The sequence below is a fragment of the Salvelinus alpinus genome, chromosome 23, assembly GCF_045679555.1.
Source record: "Salvelinus alpinus chromosome 23, SLU_Salpinus.1, whole genome shotgun sequence".
Lineage (NCBI taxonomy): Eukaryota > Metazoa > Chordata > Actinopteri > Salmoniformes > Salmonidae > Salvelinus > Salvelinus alpinus.
In genome coordinates this window covers 9,316,238-9,336,898 of record NC_092108.1, presented here as the reverse complement: position 1 = coordinate 9,336,898, position 20,661 = coordinate 9,316,238, and positions in this window count along the sequence as shown.

Here is a 20,661-nt window from a genome sequence, read left to right as displayed (position 1 = left end):
GTTGACACTCTGAATCATTCTGGTTTCTCTGTTAACACTCTGAATCATTCTGGTTTCTCTGTTAACACTTAGAATCATATTGGTTACTCTGTTAACACTTAGAATAATACTGGTTTCTCTGTTAACACTTAGAATCATACTGGTTACTCTGTTAACACTCTGAATCATTCTGGTTTCTCTGTTAACACTCTGAATCATTCTGGTTTCTCTGTTAACACTTAGAATCATATTGGTTACTCTGTTAACACTTAGAATAATACTGGTTACTCTGTTAACACTCTGAATAATACTGGTTACTCTGTTAACACTCTGAATCATTCTGGTTTCTCGTTTAACACTTAGAATAATACGGGTTACTCTGTTAACACTCTGAATCATACTGGTTACTCTGTTAACACTTAGAATAATACTGGTTACTCTGTTAAAACTCTGAATCATTCTGGTTTCTCTGTTAACACTCTGAATCATTCTGGTTTCTCTGTTAACACTCTGAATCATTCTGGTTTCTCTGTTAACACTTAGAATCATACTGGTTACTCTATTAACACTTAGAATAATACGGGTTCCTCTGTTAACACTCTGAATAATACTGGTTACTCTGTTAACACTCTGAATAATACTGGTTACTCTGTTAACACTCTGAATAATACTGGTTACTCTGTTAACACTCTGAATAATACTGGTTACTCTGTTAACACTCTGAATCATTCTGGGTACTCTGTTAACACTTAGAATAATACTGGTTACTCTGTTAACACTCTGAATCATTCTGGTTTCTCTGTTAACACTTAGAATAATACGGGTTACTCTGTTAACACTCTGAATCATTCTGGTTACTCTGTTAACACTTAGAATAATACTGGTTACTCTGTTGACACTCTGAATCATTCTGGTTTCTCTGTTAACACTCTGAATCATTCTGGTTTCTCTGTTAACACTCTGAATCATTCTGGTTTCTCTGTTAACACTTAGAATCATATTGGTTACTCTGTTAACACTCTGAATCATTCTGGTTTCTCTGTTAACACTTAGAATAATACTGGTTACTCTGTTAACACTCTGAATCATACTGGTTACTCTGTTAACACTCTGAATCATACTGGTTACTCTGTTAACACTTAGAATAATACTGGTTTCTCTCCATCAGACACACGTCTGTGTTGGCTGTGAAAATGTTTTATTCCTCTTAAAGTGCAAATAAAGGACATTTTTTCCGTGAGCAATGAACAAGGAGAGTCTCTGTCTGTGTCCCAAATAGCATCAAATTCCCTGTGTCGCACTACTTATGACCAGGGTCCCATTGGGCTCTGGTCAAAACTAGTGCACTATATATGGAATAGGATGCCATTTGGGACACAGTTATATGGAACAGAGGTTGCCTGGTCCAATAGGATAGCCTGTCAATGTTGTAACAGACAGAGAGAGAGTGGATCTCTAACCCATAGTAACACCAGTAAGGGAAACAGAACTCAGTGGAAGACGTTGGGCTGTGCTCTTTGGGGTTGATCTATCTAGTCACTGACCAATATTTTCTATTTTAGGTGAAACCATATAAACTCCTGCTTTGTCTAAGTGTTTGTGTAAATATCCTCAGGGCATGGTAGTATTTGTAATTCTCTATTTTCTATTCTCAGAGCTTTGAAGCATTACATTTGTGAAGCATTCGGTGTTAGATAGATAGACAGAGACCCTCAGTGATCGAGACTGAGATACTTAGAGGACTGAAGGGGACTGGAGAGGACTGGAGGGGACTGGAGAGGACTGGTGGGGACTGGAGGGGACTGGAGAGGACTGGAGGGGACTGGTGGGGACTGGAGAGGACTGGTGGGGACTGGAGGGGACTGGAGAGGACTGGTGGGGACTGGAGGGGACTGGTGGGGACTGGATGGGACTGGAGAGGACTGGTGGGGACTGGAGGGGACTGGAGAGGACTGGAGGGGACTGGAGGGGACTGGAGGGGACTGGAGAGGACTGGAGAGGACTGGAGGGGACTGGAGGGGACTGGAGGGGACTGGAGAGGACTGGAGAGGACTGGTGGGGACTGGTGGGGACTGGAGAGGACTGGAGGGGACTGGAGGGGACAGGAGAGGACTGGAGGGGACTGGAGAGGACAGGAGAGGACTGGAGAGTACTGGATGGGCCTGGAAAGGACTGGAGGGGACTGGAGAGGACTATTAGGGTTTAGGGTTAACCCTAATACATACCTACCTCTCTCCTTAACCCTAATACATACCTACCTCTCTCCTTAACCTGTCTGGGAACAACAGCCAATGAAATTGCAGGGCGCCAAATTCAATTCATTCTGGTTTCTCTGTTAACACTTAGAATCATACTGGTTACTCTGTTAACACTTAGAATAATACTGGTTACTCTGTTAACACTCTGAATAATACTGGTTACTCTGTTAACACTCTGAATCATTCTGGTTACTCTGTTAACACTTAGAATAATACTGGTTACTCTGTTAACACTCTGAATAATACTGGTTACTCTGTTAACACTCTGAATAATACTGGTTACTCTGTTAACACTCTGAATCATTCTGGTTTCTCTGTTAACACTTAGAATAATACGGGTTACTCTGTTAACACTGTGAATCATACTGGTTACTCTGTTAACACTTAGAATACTACTGGTTACTCTGTTAACATTCTGAATCATTCTGGTTACTCTGTTAACACTCTGAATCATTCTGGTTACTCTGTTAACACTTAGAATAATACTGGTTACTCTGTTAACACTCTGAATCATTCTGGTTTCTCTGTTAACACTTAGAATAATACGGGTTACTCTGTTAACACTCTGAATCATACTGGTTACTCTGTTAACACTTAGAATAATACTGGTTACTCTGTTGACACTCTGAATCATTCTGGTTTCTCTGTTAACACTCTGAATCATTCTGGTTTCTCTGTTAACACTCTGAATCATTCTGGTTTCTCTGTTAACACTTAGAATCATATTGGTTACTCTGTTAACACTTAGAATAATACTGGGTTCTCTGTTAACACTTAGAATCATACTGGTTACTCTGTTAACACTTAGAATAATACTGGTTACTCTGTTAGCACTCTGAATAATACTGGTTACTCTGTTAACACTCTGAATCATTCTGGTTACTCTGTTAACACTTAGAATAATACTGGTTACTCTGTTAACACTCTGAATAATACTGGTTACTCTGTTAACACTCTGAATCATTCTGGTTTCTCTGTTAACACTTAGAATAATACGGGTTACTCTGTTAACACTCTGAATCATACTGGTTACTCTGTTAACACTTAGAATAATACTGGTTACTCTGTTAACACTCTGAATCATTCTAGTTTCTCTGTTAACACTTAGAATAATACGGGTTACTCTGTTAACACTCTGAATCATACTGGTTACTCTGTTAACACTTAGAATAATACTGGTTACTCTGTTAAAACTCTGAATCATTCTGGTTTCTCTGTTAACACTCTGAATCATTCTGGTTTCTCTGTTAACACTCTGAATCATCCTGGTTTCTCTGTTAACACTTAGAATCTTACTGGTTACTCTATTAACACTTAGAATAATACGGGTTCCTCCGTTAACACTTAGAATCATACGGGTTACTCTGTTAACACTTAGAATAATACTGGCTACTTTGTTAACACTCTGAATAATACTGGTTACTCTGTTAACACTCTGAATCATTCTGGTTACTCTGTTAACACTTAGAATAATACTGGTTACTCTGTTAACACTCTGAATAATACTGGTTACTCTGTTAACACTCTGAATCATTCTGGTTACTCTGTTAACACTTAGAATAATACTGGTTACTCTGTTAACACTCTGAATAATACTGGTTACTCTGTTAACACTCTGAATAATACTGGTTACTCTGTTAACACTCTGAATCATTCTGGTTTCTCTGTTAACACTTAGAATAATACGGGTTACTCTGTTAACACTGTGAATCATACTGGTTACTCTGTTAACACTTAGAATACTACTGGTTACTCTGTTAACATTCTGAATCATTCTGGTTACTCTGTTAACACTCTGAATCATTCTGGTTACTCTGTTAACACTTAGAATAATACTGGTTACTCTGTTAACACTCTGAATCATTCTGGTTTCTCTGTTAACACTTAGAATAATACGGGTTACTCTGTTAACACTCTGAATCATACTGGTTACTCTGTTAACACTTAGAATAATACTGGTTACTCTGTTGACACTCTGAATCATTCTGGTTTCTCTGTTAACACTCTGAATCATTCTGGTTTCTCTGTTAACACTCTGAATCATTCTGGTTTCTCTGTTAACACTTAGAATCATATTGGTTACTCTGTTAACACTTAGAATAATACTGGGTTCTCTGTTAACACTTAGAATCATACTGGTTACTCTGTTAACACTTAGAATAATACTGGTTACTCTGTTAGCACTCTGAATAATACTGGTTACTCTGTTAACACTCTGAATCATTCTGGTTACTCTGTTAACACTTAGAATAATACTGGTTACTCTGTTAACACTCTGAATAATACTGGTTACTCTGTTAACACTCTGAATCATTCTGGTTTCTCTGTTAACACTTAGAATAATACGGGTTACTCTGTTAACACTCTGAATCATACTGGTTACTCTGTTAACACTTAGAATAATACTGGTTACTCTGTTAACACTCTGAATCATTCTAGTTTCTCTGTTAACACTTAGAATAATACGGGTTACTCTGTTAACACTCTGAATCATACTGGTTACTCTGTTAACACTTAGAATAATACTGGTTACTCTGTTAAAACTCTGAATCATTCTGGTTTCTCTGTTAACACTCTGAATCATTCTGGTTTCTCTGTTAACACTCTGAATCATTCTGGTTTCTCTGTTAACACTTAGAATCTTACTGGTTACTCTATTAACACTTAGAATAATACGGGTTCCTCCGTTAACACTTAGAATCATACGGGTTACTCTGTTAACACTTAGAATAATACTGGCTACTTTGTTAACACTCTGAATAATACTGGTTACTCTGTTAACACTCTGAATCATTCTGGTTACTCTGTTAACACTTAGAATAATACTGGTTACTCTGTTAACACTCTGAATAATACTGGTTACTCTGTTAACACTCTGAATAATACTGGTTTCTCTGTTAACACTCTGAATAATACTGGTTACTCTGTTAACACTCTGAACCATTCTGGGTACTCTGTTAACACTTAGAATAATACTGGTTACTCTGTTAACACTCTGAATCATTCTGGTTTCTCTGTTAACACTTAGAATAATACGGGTTACTCTGTTAACACTCTGAATCATACTGGTTACTCTGTTAACACTTAGAATAATACTGGTTACTCTGTTAACACTCTGAATCATTCTGGTTTCTCTGTTAACACTTAGAATAATACTGGTTACTCTGTTAACACTCTGAATCATACTGGTTACTCTGTTAACACTCTGAATCATACTGGTTACTCTGTTAACACTTAGAATAATACTGGTTACTCTCCATCAGACACACGTCTGTGTTGGCTGTGAAAATGTTTTATTCCTCTTAAAGTGCAAATAAAGGACATTTTTTCTGTGAGCAATGAACAAGGAGAGTCTCTGTCTGTGTCCCAAATAGCATCAAATTCCCTGTGTCGCACTACTTATGACCAGGGTCCCATTGGGCTCTGGTCAAAACTAGTGCACTATATATGGAATAGGATGCCATTTGGGACACAGTTATATGGAACAGAGGTTGCCTGGTCCAATAGGATAGCCTGTCAATGTTGTAACAGACAGAGAGAGAGTGGATCTCTAACCCATAGTAACACCAGTAAGGGAAACAGAACTCAGTGGAAGACGTTGGGCTGTGCTCTTTGGGGTTGATCTATCTAGTCACTGACCAATATTTTCTATTTTAGGTGAAACCATATAAACTCCTGCTTTGTCTAAGTGTTTGTGTAAATATCCTCAGGGCATGGTAGTATTTGTAATTCTCTATTTTCTATTCTCAGAGCTTTGAAGCATTACATTTGTGAAGCATTCGGTGTTAGATAGATAGACGGAGACCCTCAGTGATCGAGACTGAGATACTTAGAGGACTGAAGGGGACTGGAGAGGACTGGAGGGGACTGGAGAGGACTGGTGGGGACTGGATGGGACTGGAGAGGACTGGAGGGGACTGGTGGGGACTGGAGAGGACTGGAGGGGACTGGAGAGGACTGGATGGGACTGGAGAGGACTGGTGGGGACTGGAGGGGACTGGAGAGGACTGGTGGGGACTGGAGGGGACTGGTGGGGACTGGATGGGACTGGAGAGGACTGGTGGGGACTGGAGGGGACTGGAGAGGACTGGAGGGGACTGGTGGGGACTGGATGGGACTGGAGAGGACTGGAGAGGACTGGAGAGGACTGGAGGGGACTGGTGGGGACTGGAGGGGACTGGAGAGGACTGGAGAGGACTGGTGGGGACTGGTGGGGACTGGAGAGGACTGGAGGGGACAGGAGAGGACTGGAGGGGACTGGAGGGGACTGGAGAGGACAGGAGAGGACTGGAGAGGACTGGATGGGCCTGGAGAGGACTGGAGGGGACTGGAGAGGACTATTAGGGTTTAGGGTTAACCCTAATACATACCTACCTCTCTCCTTAACCCTAATACATACCTACCTCTCTCCTTAACCTGTCTGGGAACAACAGCCAATGAAATTGCAGGGCGCCAAATTCAATCAACAGAAATCTCATAATTCAAATTTGTCAAACATACAAGTATTAGACACCATTTTAAAGATAAACTTCTCGTTAATCCAACCACAGTGTCCGATTTCAAAAAGGCTTTTCGGCGAAAGCAGAACATATCATTATGTTAGGTCAGCAACTAGTCACAGAAAGCATACAGTGATATTCCAACCAAAGAGATATTCCACAAAAAGCAGAAATAGAGATAAAATCTATCACTAACCTTTGATATTCTTCATCAGATGACACTCCAGGGACAACATGTTACACAATACATGTATGTTTTGTTCGATCAAGTTCATATTTATATCCAAAAACCTCAGTTTACATTTGGCTTTGCCTCCAAAACATCCCGTGAATTTGCACAGAGCCACATCAATTTACAGAAATACTCATAATAAACATTGATAAAAGATACAAGTGTTATTCACAGAATTAAAGATATACTTCTCCTTAATGCAACCACTGTGTCAGATTTCAAAAAAGATTTACGGAAAAAGCAAACCATGCAATAATCTGAGTACGGCGCTCAGACAACAAATCAAGCCAAACATATATCCGCCATGTTGGAGTCAACAGAAGTCAGAAATAGCATTATAAATATTCACTTACCTTTGATGATCTTCATCGGAATGCACTCCCAGGAATCCCAGTTCCACAATAAATGTTTGTTTTGTTCGATAAAGTCCATCATTTATGTCCAAATACCTCCTTTTTGTTCGCGCGTTTAGTCCACTAATCCAAATGCACAATGCGCAGGCACTAGGTCCAGATGAAAAGTCAAAAAAGTTATATTACAGTTCGTAGAAACATGTCAAATGATGTATAGAATCAATCTTTAGGATGTTTTTATCATAAATCTTCAATAATGTTTCAACCGGACAATTCCTTTGTCTTTAGAAATGAAAAGGAACAGAGCTCGCTCTCACGGCCTCGCGCGTGACTAAACTAATGGCTTTCTGCCAGACCCCTGATTCAAACAGCTCTTATTCGCTCCCCCTTCACAGTAGAAGCCTTAAACAACGTTCTGAAGACTGTTGACATCTAGTGGACGCCTTAGGAAGTGCAATCGGACCAAATTTTACACTGTATATTGGATAGGCATTTCACTTGAAAAACTTCAAACCTCAGATTTCCCACTTCCTAGTTGGATTTTTCTCAGGTTTTCGCCTGCCATATGAGTTCTGTTATACTCACAGACATCATTCAAACAGTTTTAGAAACTTCAGAGTGTATCCCATCCAAATCTACTAATACTACGCATATCTTAGCTTCTGGGCCTGAGTAGCAGTCAGTTTACTCTGGGCATGCTTTTCATCCGAACGTGAAAATAGCGCCCCCAGCCATAAGGAGAAAGGTGAACATGTATTAGGGTTAAGGAGATAGATAGGTATGTATTAGGGTCAAGGAGATAGATAGGTATGTATTAGGGTCAAGGAGAAAGGTAGGTCTGTATTACGGTTAAGGAGAAAGGTAGGTATGTATTAGGGTTAAGGAGAGGTAGGTATGTATTAGGGTTAAGGAGAGGTAGGTCTGTCTGTCTTTTCTGCAGGAGAGGTAGGTCTGTCTGTCTGTCTGTCTGTCTGTCTGTCTGTCTGTCTGTCTGTCTGTCTGTCTGTCTGTCTGTCTGTCTGTCTGTCTGTCTGTCTGTCTGTCTGTCTGTCTGCCTGCCTGCCTGCCTGCCTGCCTGCCTGCCTGCCTGCCTGCCTGCCTGCCTGCCTGCCTGCCTGCCTGCTTGTCCAGTGGGCTTCTGCTATGTCAGTGCTGACTCTACAGTAGGGAGGTCTTCCTTCGCAGAGGCTTATGTGTGTGTGTTTGATTCTCTTTATGCCAGACAGGTCTTCCTCCAGGTCAACCGGCTGTTTCCTGTCTAGGTTTCAGCCAACCACCATAAACCTTCAACTACAAAGGGAGGGTGTGATGTACTATTCTGGCCTGGCAAAGCTAATGTCTCATGCCATTTTGACGTAGACAGCACCATTGGGTATTGTAATGCTGGTCTATGTCATGCACATCGGGACTTCAGAACATTGTTCTTGATCATTTCACTGCAAAGAAAAAAAATAATTAAGTAACACTGCTAAAGAGAACTGTATCAGAAAAAATACGTTGTTTTTACCTTGAACAGTTAGGACAGTTACAAGGGTGTAACCGGTACTGAGTAATTCTGCACTTTGGGTTTGGCTGAACAGAAGTAACGTGGTCAGAAGAACGAGATCCTGTCTGTGGTCGTGATTTGGAACAACGTGGTCGTGATTTGGAACAACGTGGTCGTGATTTGGGCACGACGTGGGCGTGATTTGGGCACGACGTGGGCGTGATTTGGGCACGACGTGGGCGTGATTTGGGCACGACGTGGTCGTGATTCGGAACAACGTGGTCGTGATTTGGGCACGACGTGGTCGTGATTCGGAACAACGTGGTCGTGATTTGGGCACGACGTGGGCGTGATTTGGGCACGACGTGGTCGTGATTCGGAACAACGTGGTCGTGATTTGGGCACGGCGTGGTTGTGATTTGGGCACGACGTGGTCGTGATTCGGAACAATGTGGTCGTGATTTGGGCACGACGTGGGCGTGATTTGGGCACGACGTGGTCGTGATTCGGAACAACGTGGTCGTGATTTGGGCACGACGTGGTTGTGATTTGGGCACGACATGGGCGTGATTTGGGCACGACGTGGGCGTGATTTGGGCACGACGTGGTCGTGATTCGGAACAACGTGGTCGTGATTTGGGCACGACGTGGTCGTGATTCGGAACAACGTGGTCGTGATTTGGGCACGACGTGGTCGTGATTTGGGCACGACGTGGTCGTGATTCGGAACAACGTGGTTGTGATTTGGGCACGACGTGGTCGTGATTTGGGCACGACGTGGTCGTGATTCGGAACAACGTGGTCGTGATTTGGGCACGACGTGGTCGTGATTTGGGCACGACGTGGTCGTGATTCGGAACAACGTGGTTGTGATTTGGGCACGACGTGGTCGTGATTTGGGCACGACGTGGTCGTGATTCGGAACAACGTGGTTGTGATTTGGGCACGACGTGGTCGTGATTTGGGCACGACGTGGGCGTGATTTGGGCACGACGTGGTCGTGATTCGGAACAACGTGGTCGTGATTTGGGCACGACGTGGTCGTGATTCGGAACAACGTGGTCGTGATTTGGGCACGACGTGGTTGTGATTTGGGCACGACGTGGGCGTGATTTGGGCACGACGTGGTTGTGATTTGGGCACGACGTGGTCGTGATTTGGAACAACGTGGTTGTGATTTGGGCACGACGTGGTCGTGATTTGGGCACGACGTGGTCGTGATTTGGAACAACGTGGTTGTGATTTGGGCACGACATGGTCGTGATTTGGGCACGACGTGGTCGTGATTTGGAACAACGTGGTCGTGATTAGGGCACGACGTGGTTGTGATTTGGGCACGACGTGGTTGTGATTTGGGCACGACGTGGTCGTGATTTGGGCACGACGTGGTTGTGATTTGGGCACGACGTGGTCGTGATTTGGGCACGACGTGGTCGTGATTTGGGCACGACGTGGTTGTGATTTGGGCACGACGTGGTCGTGATTAGGGCACGACGTGGTTGTGATTTGGGCACGACGTGGTCGTGATTTGGGCACGACGTGGTCGTGATTTGGGCACGACGTGGTCGTGATTTGGGCACGACGTGGTCGTGATTTGGGCACGACGTGGTCGTGATTTGGGCACGACGTGGTTGTGATTTGGGCACGACGTGGTCGTGATTTGGGCACGACGTGGTCGTGATTTGGGCACGACGTGGTTGTGATTTGGGCACGACGTGGTCGTGATTTGGGCACGACGTGGTCGTGATTTGGGCACGACGTGGTCGTGATTTGGGCACGACGTGGTCGTGATTAGGGCACGACGTGGTTGTGATTTGGGCACGACGTGGTCGTGATTTGGGCACGACGTGGTCGTGATTAGGGCACGACGTGGTCGTGATTTGGAACAACGTGGTCGTAATTCGGAACAACGTGGTCGTGATTTGGGCACAGCCTCTAGAAATGGATGTGCCCTGGTTTTATTTAGAGTCTGAGCCTGAGACATGAGGCCATGTAATAGACTCTCTCTTTGTAGACCTAACAATAAGTCTCAGACTCATAATGAAACCTTGATACTGCACGTGCCGAAAAACGACCATGTTGTTTCTGTGGTAGGATGTGATTGATTATTTAATCAGGTGGGGCAACTTCTGATATTACACACACACACACACACACACACACACACACACACACACACACACACACACACACACACACACACACACACACACACACACACACACACACACACACACACACACACACACACACACACACACACACACCCCCCTCCCACCCGGTACTTTAAGGGTCAGACCAACAGATTTCTAAACAGCTTTTATCCCGTGGCCCTAAGACTGTTAAATGGCTAACAACAACAGCTTCCCCTCACTCCTACGCTGCTGTTAAAATGATTTTTGATCAGATGTATTACTACCACTATGCTGCGGTTGGGTATTATATTGCTTCAGTCCTCTCCAGTCCTCCGCAGTCCTCTCCAGTCCTCCCCAGTCCTCTCCAGTCCTCCCCAGTCCTCTCCAGTCCTCCGCAGTCCTCCCCAGTCCTCCCCAGTCCTCTCCAGTCCTCTCCAGTCTTCTCCAGTCCTCCTCCCCAGTCCTCTTCAGTCCTCCCCAGTCCTCTCCAGTCCTCCTCAGTCCTCCCCAGTCCTCTCCAGTCCTCCCCAGTCCTCTCCAGTCCTCCCCAGTCCTCCCCAGTCCTCTCCAGTCCTCTCCAATCCTCTCCAGTCCTCCCCAGTCCTCCCCAATCCACCCCAGTCCTCTCCAGTCCTCCCCAGTCCTCCCCAGTCTTCTCCAGGCCTCCCCAGTCCTCTCCAGTCCTCTCCAGTCTTCTCTAGTCCTCTCCAGTCCTCCCCAGTCCTGTCCAGGCCTCTCCAGTCCTCTCCAGTCCTCCCCAGTCCTACATGCACATTACCTTTAATTGTCAGTCCCACTATAAAGCGTATCTTCAGCGCTACGGATTGAATAGAGCCCTACACTTACATACACCCACCCACCATTGTTGCCACACTGTTTACAATTAATAGTAGTATTATTATAAAACATTTGTTATCTCTCTCTTCTCTCTTTCTTCCGTCTCTCTTCCCTCTCTCTCTCTCAATTCAATATCAATTCAATTTCAATGTAAGGACTTTATTGGCATGGGAAACATATGTTAACATTGCCAAGCAAGTGAAGTAGATAATAAACAAAAGTGAAATAAACAATAAAAAATTAACAGTCCCTCTCTCTCTCTCTCTTTCTCTCTCTATCTCTCTCTTGCTTTCTCTCTCACTCCCCCTCGCGCTCGCTCTCTCTTCCCTCTCTCCCCTCTCTCTCCCCTCTCTCTGTCTCTCTCTCCATCTCTCTCTCTTTCTCTCGCTCTCTCTCTCCCTCTCTCTCTCTCTCTCTCCTGTCTGTCTCTCTCTCTCTCAATTAAATTCAATTCAAGGGCTTTATTGGCATGGAAAACACATGTTAACATTGCCAAAGCAAGTGAAGTATTTAATAAACAAAAGTGAAATAAACAATAAAAGTTAACAGTAAACATTACACTCACGGAAGTTCCAAAAGAATAAAGACATTTACATGTCATATTATTTATATATACAGTGTTGTAACGATGTGCAAAAAAGTTAAAGTACAGAAGGGAAAATAAATAAACATAAATATGGGTTGTATTTGCAATGGTGTTTGTTCCTGACTGGTTGTCCTTTTCTTGTGGCAACAGGTCACAGATCTTGCTGCTGTGACACTTTGGTATTTCAACCAATAGACATATGGGAGTTTATCAAAATTGGGTTTGTTTTCTAATTCTTTGTGAATCTGTGTAATCTGAGGGAAATATGTGTTTCTAATATTGTCATACATTTGGCAGGAGGTTAGGAAGTGCAGCTTGGTTTCCACCTCATTTTGTGAGCAGTGTGCACCATAGCCTGTCTTCTCTTGAGAGCCAGGTCTGCCTATGGTGGCCTTTCTCAATAGCAAGACTATGCTCTCTCCCCCGCCCCCCCGCCCCCCCCCACCCTGTCTCTTTCTCTTTCTGTTTGTTATCAGAGTAATGTTACCACACACTAGGGACTAGCGTACATAACTGAGCCATGATGCACGTTTCTTATACACCACCCAACTGCTCTAAAGATCACTTCACGCTGTCTCACAAGCTGAATGGCCAGTGCTTAGCAACGACATTCATAGCGACGTAAATGTAATGACACTGACCCTGTATATAGCACCCTGTCTTACTCCTTATTTCTGGTTATTATAAAACATTTGTTCTCTCTCTATCTTCTTTCTCTGTGTCTGTCTCTCTCTTCCCTCTATCTTCTATTCTCTCATCCGTCTCTCTTCCCTCTCTCTCTCTCAATTAAATTCAATTTCAATGTAAGGGCTTTATTGGTATGGGAAACATATGTTAACATTGCCAAAGCAAGTGAAGTAGATAATAAACAAAAGTGAAATAAACAATAAAAAATTAAACAGTCTCTCTCTCTTTCACTCTCTCGCTCTCTCTGTCTGTCTCTCTCTCTCTCCCCCCCCTCGAGAGAGAGAGAGAGAGAGAGAGAGAGAGAGAGAGAGAGAGAGAGAGAGAGAGAGAGAGAGAGAGAGAGAGAGAGAGAGAGAGAGAGAGAGAGAGAGAGAGAGAGATAGGAACATTAGCCTGCTGGCCTTACAGATTGGATAGGAACATTAGCCTGCTGCTCTTACTGGGTGGATAGGAACATTAGCCTGCTGGTCTTACTGGGTGGATAGGAACATTAGCCTGCTGACCTTACTGGGTGGATAGGAACATTAGCCTGCTGGTCTTACTGAGTCTATAGGAACATTAGCCTGCTGACCTTACTGAGTCTATAGGAACATTAGCCTGCTGGTCTTACTGGGTGGATAGGAACATTAGCCTGCTGGTCTTACTGAGTCTATAGGAACATTAGCCTGCTGGTCTTACTGAGTCTATAGGAACATTAGCCTGCTGGTCTTACTGGGTGGATAGGAACATTAGCCTGCTGGTCTTACTGGGTGGATAGGAACATTAGACTGCTGGTCTTACTGGGTGGATAGGAACATTAGCCTGCTGGTCTTACTGGGTGGAGAGGAACATTAGCCTGCTGGTCTTACTGGGTGGATAGGAACATTAGCCTGCTGGTCTTACTGGGTGGAGAGGAACATTAGCCTGCTGGTCTTACTGGGTGGATAGGAACATTAGCCTGCTGGTCTTACTGGGTGGATAGGAACATTAGACAAAGCTATTTAGGAGGGATATCACACCTGGCACAAATGATTGTCTATTTCTGTTTTTCCTGCTGATGGGTGCCCTATACCTGCGCCCAGAGGGGAGTAGTTCAAAGTCCGGGTGCAGGGGGTGGCTTGGGTCTAAAAGGATTTTGTGAGCCTTGCGGAGGGCCCTGACCTTAAAGATCTCATCCTCTCTCTCCCTCTCTCCTCTCCCTCCCCTCTCTCCCTCTCTCTCCCCTCTCTCTCCCCTCCCTCCCTCTCTCTCCCTCTCTCTTCCCTCTCTCCCTCTCTCTCCCTCTCTCTTCCCTCTCTCCCTCTCTCTCCCTCTCTCTCCCCTCTCTCCCTCGCTCTCCCCTCTCTCCCTCTCTCTCCCTCTCTCTTCCCTCTCTCTCTTCCCTCTCTCTCCCCCTCTCTCCCCTCTCTCCCTCTCTCTCCCCTCTCTCCCTCTCTCTCCCTCTCTCTTCCCTCTCTCCCTCTCTCTCCCCTCTCTCTCCCTCTCTCTTCCCTCTCTCTCCCCTCTCTCCCTCTCTCTCCGTCTCTCTTCCCTCTCTCCCCTCTCTCTCCCCTCTCTCCCTCTCTCTCCCTCTCTCTTCCCTCTCTCCCTCTCTCTCCCTCTCTCTCCCTCTCTCTCCTCTCTCTCCCCTCTCTCCCTCTCTCTCCCTCTCTCTTCCCTCTCTCCCCTCTCTCTCCCCTCTCTCCCTCTCTCTCCCTCTCTCTCCCTTCTCTCTCCCTCTCTCTCCCTCTCTCTTCCCTCTCTCCCCTCTCTCTCCCCTCTCTCCCTCTCTCTTCCCTCTCTCCCCTCTCTCTCCCCTCTCTCTCCCCTCTCTCCCTCTCTCCCTCTCTCTTCCCTCTCTCCCCTCTCTCTCTCCCCTCTCTCCCTCTCTCTCCCTCTCTCTTCCCTCTCTCCCCTCTCTCTCCCCTCTCTCCCTCTCTCTCCCTCTCTCTTCCCTCTCTCCCCTCTCTCTCCCCTCTCTCCCTCTCTCTCCCTCTCTCTTCCCTCTCTCCCCTCTCTCTCCCCTCTCTCCCTCTCTCTCCCTCTCTCTTCCCTCTCTCCCCTCTCTCCCTCTCTATCCCTCTCTCTTCCCTCTCTCCCTCTCTCCCTCTCTCTTCCCTCTCTCTTCCCTCTCTCCCCTCTTCTCCCCTCTCTCCCTCTCTCTCCCTCTCTCTTCCCTCTCTCCCTCTCTCTCCCTCTCTCTCCCTCTCTCTCTCCGCTCTCCCTTCTCTCCCTCTCTCTCCCTCTCTCTCCCCTCTCTCCCTCTCTCTCCCTCTCTCTTCCCTCTCTCCCCTCTCTCTCCCTCTCTCCCCCCCCCCTTCCCTCTCTCCCTCTCTCTTCCCTCTCTCCCCTCTCTCTTCCCTCTCTCCCTCTCTCTCCCTCTCTCTTCCCTCTCTCCCCTCTCTCTCTCCCCTCTCCATGATGTGTGTTTCTCTGCCTGTGTGTTTCTTATTCACCACCCCTGCTCTAAAGATGGGATCAATTTACACAAGCTAAATGTCCAGTGCTGAGCAACGGTATTCATAGTGTGGGGCATCTCTCTCTCCCCTCTCTCTCCCTATCCATCCGTCTAGATATAGCAACATCTTCATCAGCGACGGCATCTCGGCTGCCATTTTGGTTCAATATGGCTGCTGATCCGAGGCTCTGAGGGTGAAGGAGGTTGTGGCCCCTGGGGGCCTGGAGGGGCCTCTCACACAACCAGCTGCACCCTCTTTAATCACCTAACAGGGCTATCTCTTAGGGGGCCCATCGAAACTGTCAGAGCCAGTTGTCGCGCTTAGACGCTCACGTGAGCCTTAACCCATGTTCAAGGTGTCTTGTTACACCAGGCATTCTGCTCTAAGAACTAGTTCATAATGAATCTAGACTCCATTCATTGGGGGGGAGACTCTTCTCCTACAAAGAGGCAGGTACTAGACAGGGTCAGGGTTCTCCTACAGGTACTAGACAGGGTCAGGGTTCTCCTACAGGCACTAGACAGGGTCAGGGTTCTCCTACAGGTACTAGACATGGTCAGGGTTCTCCTACAGGCACTAGGCAGGGTCAGGGTTCTCCTACAGGCACTAGGCAGGGTCAGGGTTCTCCTACAGGTACTAGACATGGTCAGGGTTCTCCTACAGGCACTAGGCAGGGTCAGGGTTCTCCTACAGGCACTAGGCAGGGTCAGGGTTCTCCTACAGGCACTAGACGGGGTCAGGGTTCTCCTACAGGCACTAGGCAGGGTCAGGGTTATACTACAGGCACTAGGCAGGGTCAGGGTTCTCCTACAGGTACTAGACATGGTCAGGGTTCTCTTACAGGCACTAGGCAGGGTCAGGGTTCTCCTACAGGCACTAGGCAGGGTCAGGGTTCTACTACAGGCACTAGGCAGGGTCAGGGTTCTCCTACAGGTACTAGACATGGTCAAGGTTCTCCTACAGGCACTAGGCAGGGTCAGGGTTCTCCTACAGGCACTAGGCAGGGTCAGGGTTCTACTACAGGCACTAGGCAGGGTCAGGGTTCTCCTACAGGAACTAGGCAGGGTCAGGGTTCTACTAAAGGCCCTTGACAGGGTCAGGGTTCTCCTACATGCATTAGACGGGGTCAGAGTTCTCCTACAGGCACTTGACAGGGTCAGGGTTCTCCTACAGGTACTAGACAGGGCCAGGGTTCTACTACAGGCACTACACAGGGTCAAGGTTGTCCTACAGGCACTAGACGGGGTCAGGGTTCTATTACAAGCACTAGACAGGGCCAGGGTTCTACTGCAGGTGCTAAGCAGGGTCAGGGTTCTCCTACAGGCACTAGACTGGGTCAGGGTTCTCCTACAGGTGCTAAGCAGGGTCAGAGTTCTACTAAAGGCACTTGACAGGGTCAGGGTTCTACTAAAGGCACTAGGCAGGGTCAGGGTTATACTACAGGTGCTAGGCAGGGTCAGGGTTCTACTAAAGGCACTAGACAGGGTCAGGGTTCTGCTACAGGCACTAGGTAGGGTCAGGGTTATACTACAGGCACTAGACAGGGCCAGGGTTCTACTGCAGGTGCTAAGCAGGGTTAGGGTTCTACTACAAGCACTAGACAATGTCAGGGTTCTCCTACAAGCAATAGACGGTGTCAGGGTTCTCCTAAAGGCACTAGACAGGGTCAGGGTTCTACTAAAGGCACTTGACGGGGTCAGGGTTCTCCTACAGGCACTTGGCAGGGTCAGGGTTCTACAACAGGCACTTCTACTGTTTTCACTATATATTTTACCTCTTGGTGATGTCATTCGAAAACATAATGCTATGCGGATGACACACAGCTGTACATTTCAATGAAACATGGTGAAGCCCCAAAATTGCCCTCGCTAGAAGCCTGTGTTTCAGACATAAGGAAGTGGATGGCTGCAAACTTTCTACTTTTAAACTCGGACAAAACAGAGATGCTTGTTCTAGGTCCCAAGAAACAAAGAGATCTTCTGTTGAATCTGACAATTAATCTTGATGGTTGTAAAGTCGTCTCAAATAAAACTGTGAAGGACCTCGGCGTTACTCTACACCTGATCTCTCTTTTGACGAACATATCAAGACTGTTTCAAGGATAGCTTTTTTACGTCTATGTAACATTGCAAAAATCAGAAACTTTCTGTCCAAAAATGATGCAGAAAAATGAATCCATGCTTTGTTACTTCTAGGTTAGACTACTGCAATGCTCTACTTTCCGGCTACCCGGATAAAGCACTAAATAAACTTCAGTTAGTGCTAAATACGGCTCCTAGAATCCTGACTAGAACCAAAGAATTTGATCATATTACTCCAGTGCTAGCCTCCCTACACTGGCTTCCTGTTAAGGCAAGGGCTGATTTCAAGGTTTTACTGCTAACCTACAAAGCATTACATGGGCTTGCTCCTACCTATCTTTCCGATTTGGTCCTGCCGTACATACCTACACGTACGCTACGGTCACAAGACGCAGGCCTCCTAATTGTCCCTAGAATTTCTAAGCAAACAGCTGGAGGCAGGGCTTTCTCCTATAGAGCTCCATTTTTATGGAATGGTCTGCCTATCCATGTGAGAGACGTAGACTCGGTCTCAACTTTTAAGTCTTTACTGAAGACTCATCCCTTCAGTGGGTCATATGATTGAGTGTAGTCTGGCCCAGGAGTGTGAAGGTGAACGGAAAGGCTCTGGAGCAACAAACCGCCCTTGCTGTCTCTGCCTGGCCGGTTCCCCTCTCTCCACTGGTTATTCTCTGCCTCTAACCCTATTACAGGGGCTGAGTCACTGGCTTACTGGTGCTCTTTCATGCCGTCCCTAGGAGGGGTGACTCACTTGAGTGGGTTGAGTCACTGACGTGATCTTCCTGTCTGGGTTGGCGCCCCCCCATGGTTTGTGCCGTGGCGGAGATCTTTGTGGGCTATACTCGGCCTTGTTTCAGGATGGTAAGTTGGTGGTTGAAGAAATCCCTCTAGTGGTGTGGGGCCTGTGCTTTGGCAAAGTGGGTGGGGTTATATCCTTCCTGTTTGGCCCTGTCCGGGGGTATCATCGGATGGGACCACAGTGTCTCCTGACCCCTCCTGTCTCCAGTATTTATGCTGCAGTAGTTTATGTGTCGGGGGGCTAGGGTCAGTTTGTTATATCTGGAGTACTTCTCCTGTCTTATCCGGTGAATTTAAGTATGCTCTCTCTAATTCTCTCTTTCTCTCTAATTCTCTCTCTCGGAGAACTTGAGCCCTAGGACCATGCCTCAGGACTACCTGGCATGATGACTCCTTGCTGTCCCCAGTCCACCCTGACCTGTTCTACCACAGGCACTAGACAGGGTCAGGGTTCTACTAAAGGCACTAAGCAGGCAGAGCAGGTCACACACTTCAACCTGTGATGGGTAGGGGCCAGGAGGGACCAGGGGGGACCAGGAGGGGCCAGGAGTGACCAGGAGGGACCAGGGGGGACCAGGAGGGGCCAGGAGGAACCAGGAGGGACCAGGAGGGACCAGGAGGGACCAGGGGGGACCAGGAGGGACCAGGAGGGACCAGGGGGGACCAGGAGGGACCAGGGGGGGCCAGGAGGAACCAGGAGGGACCAGGAGGGACCAGGAGGGACCAGGGGGGACCAGGAGGGGCCAGGAGGAACCATGAGGGACCAGGAGGGACCAGGAGGGACCAGGAGGGGCCAGGAGGAACCATGAGGGACCAGGAGGGACCAGGAGGGGCCAGGAGGGACCAGGGGGGACCAGTAGGGGCCAGGAGGGACCAGGAGGGACCAGGAGGGACCAGGAGTGACCAGGAGGGACCAGGGGGGACCAGGGGGGACCAGGGGGGACCAGGAGGGGCCAGGAGGAACCAGGAGGGACCAGGAGGGACCAGGGGGGACCAGGAGGGGCCAGGAGGAACCATGAGGGACCAGGAGGGACCAGGAGGGAAGGGGTCAGGTTGACCCAAACAGTGTTCCATAAGGGGCCATGGAGGGTCAGGAAGGTCAGGGATAAAAATGCTTAATGCACTCAAGTTAGATGAGTAGTGCCCCACAGCACCCCCCAGGGGGGGACAGGGGGGACCAGGGGGGGCCAGGGGGGGCCAGGGGGGGCCAGGAGGGACCAGGGGGGACCACGGGGGACCAGGAGGGGCCAGGAGGGACCAGGGGGGACCAGGGGGGGCCAGGGGGGGCCAGGAGGGGCCAGGGGGGGCCAGGGGGGACCAGGGGGGGCCAGGGGGGGACAGGGGGGACCAGGGGGGACCAGGGGGGACCAGGAGGGGACCAGGGGGGGCCAGGGGGGACCAGGGGGGACCACGAGGGGCCAGGGGGGACCAGGAGGGACCAGGGGGGGCCAGGGGGGACCAGGGGGGGCCAGGAGGGACCACGGGGGACCAGGAGGGACCAGGAGGGAAGGGGTCAGGTTGACCCAAACAGTGTTCCATAAGGGGCCATGGAGGGTCAGGAAGGTCAGGGATAAAAATGCTTAATGCACTCAAGTTAGATGAGTAGCCTGAGGCTGTGGGGCATTGTGGGGCATTCAGGGGCTGTGGGGCATTATGGGGCTGTGGGGCATTATGGGACTGTGGGGCATTATGGGGCTGTGGGGCATTATGGGGCTGTGGGGCATTATGGGGCTGTGGGGCATTATGGGGCTGTGGGGCATTATGGGGCTGTGGGGCATTATGGGACCGTGGGGCATTATGGGGCCGTGGGGCATTATGGGACCGTGGGGCATTATGGGACCGTGGGGCATTATGAGACAGTGGGGCATTATGAAACTGTGGGGCATTATGGGACTGTGGGGCATTATGGGACTGTGGGCGGCATTATGGGACTGTGGGGCATTATGGGACTGTGGGGCATTATGGGGCTGTGGGGCATTATGGGACTGTGGGGCATTATGGGGCTGTGGGGGATTATGGGACTGTGGGGCATTATGGGGCTGTGGGGCATTATGGGGCCGTGGGGCATTATGGGGCCGTGGGGCATTATGGGACCGTGGGGCATTATGGGACCGTGGGGCATTATGAGACTGTGGGGCATTATGAAACTGTGGGGCATTATGGGACTGTGGGGCATTATGGGACTGTGGGCGGCATTATGGGACTGTGGGGCATTATGGGACTGTGGGGCATTATGGGGCTGTGGGGCATTATGGGACTGTGGGGCATTATGGGGCTGTGGGGCATTATGGGACTGTGGGGCATTATGGGGCT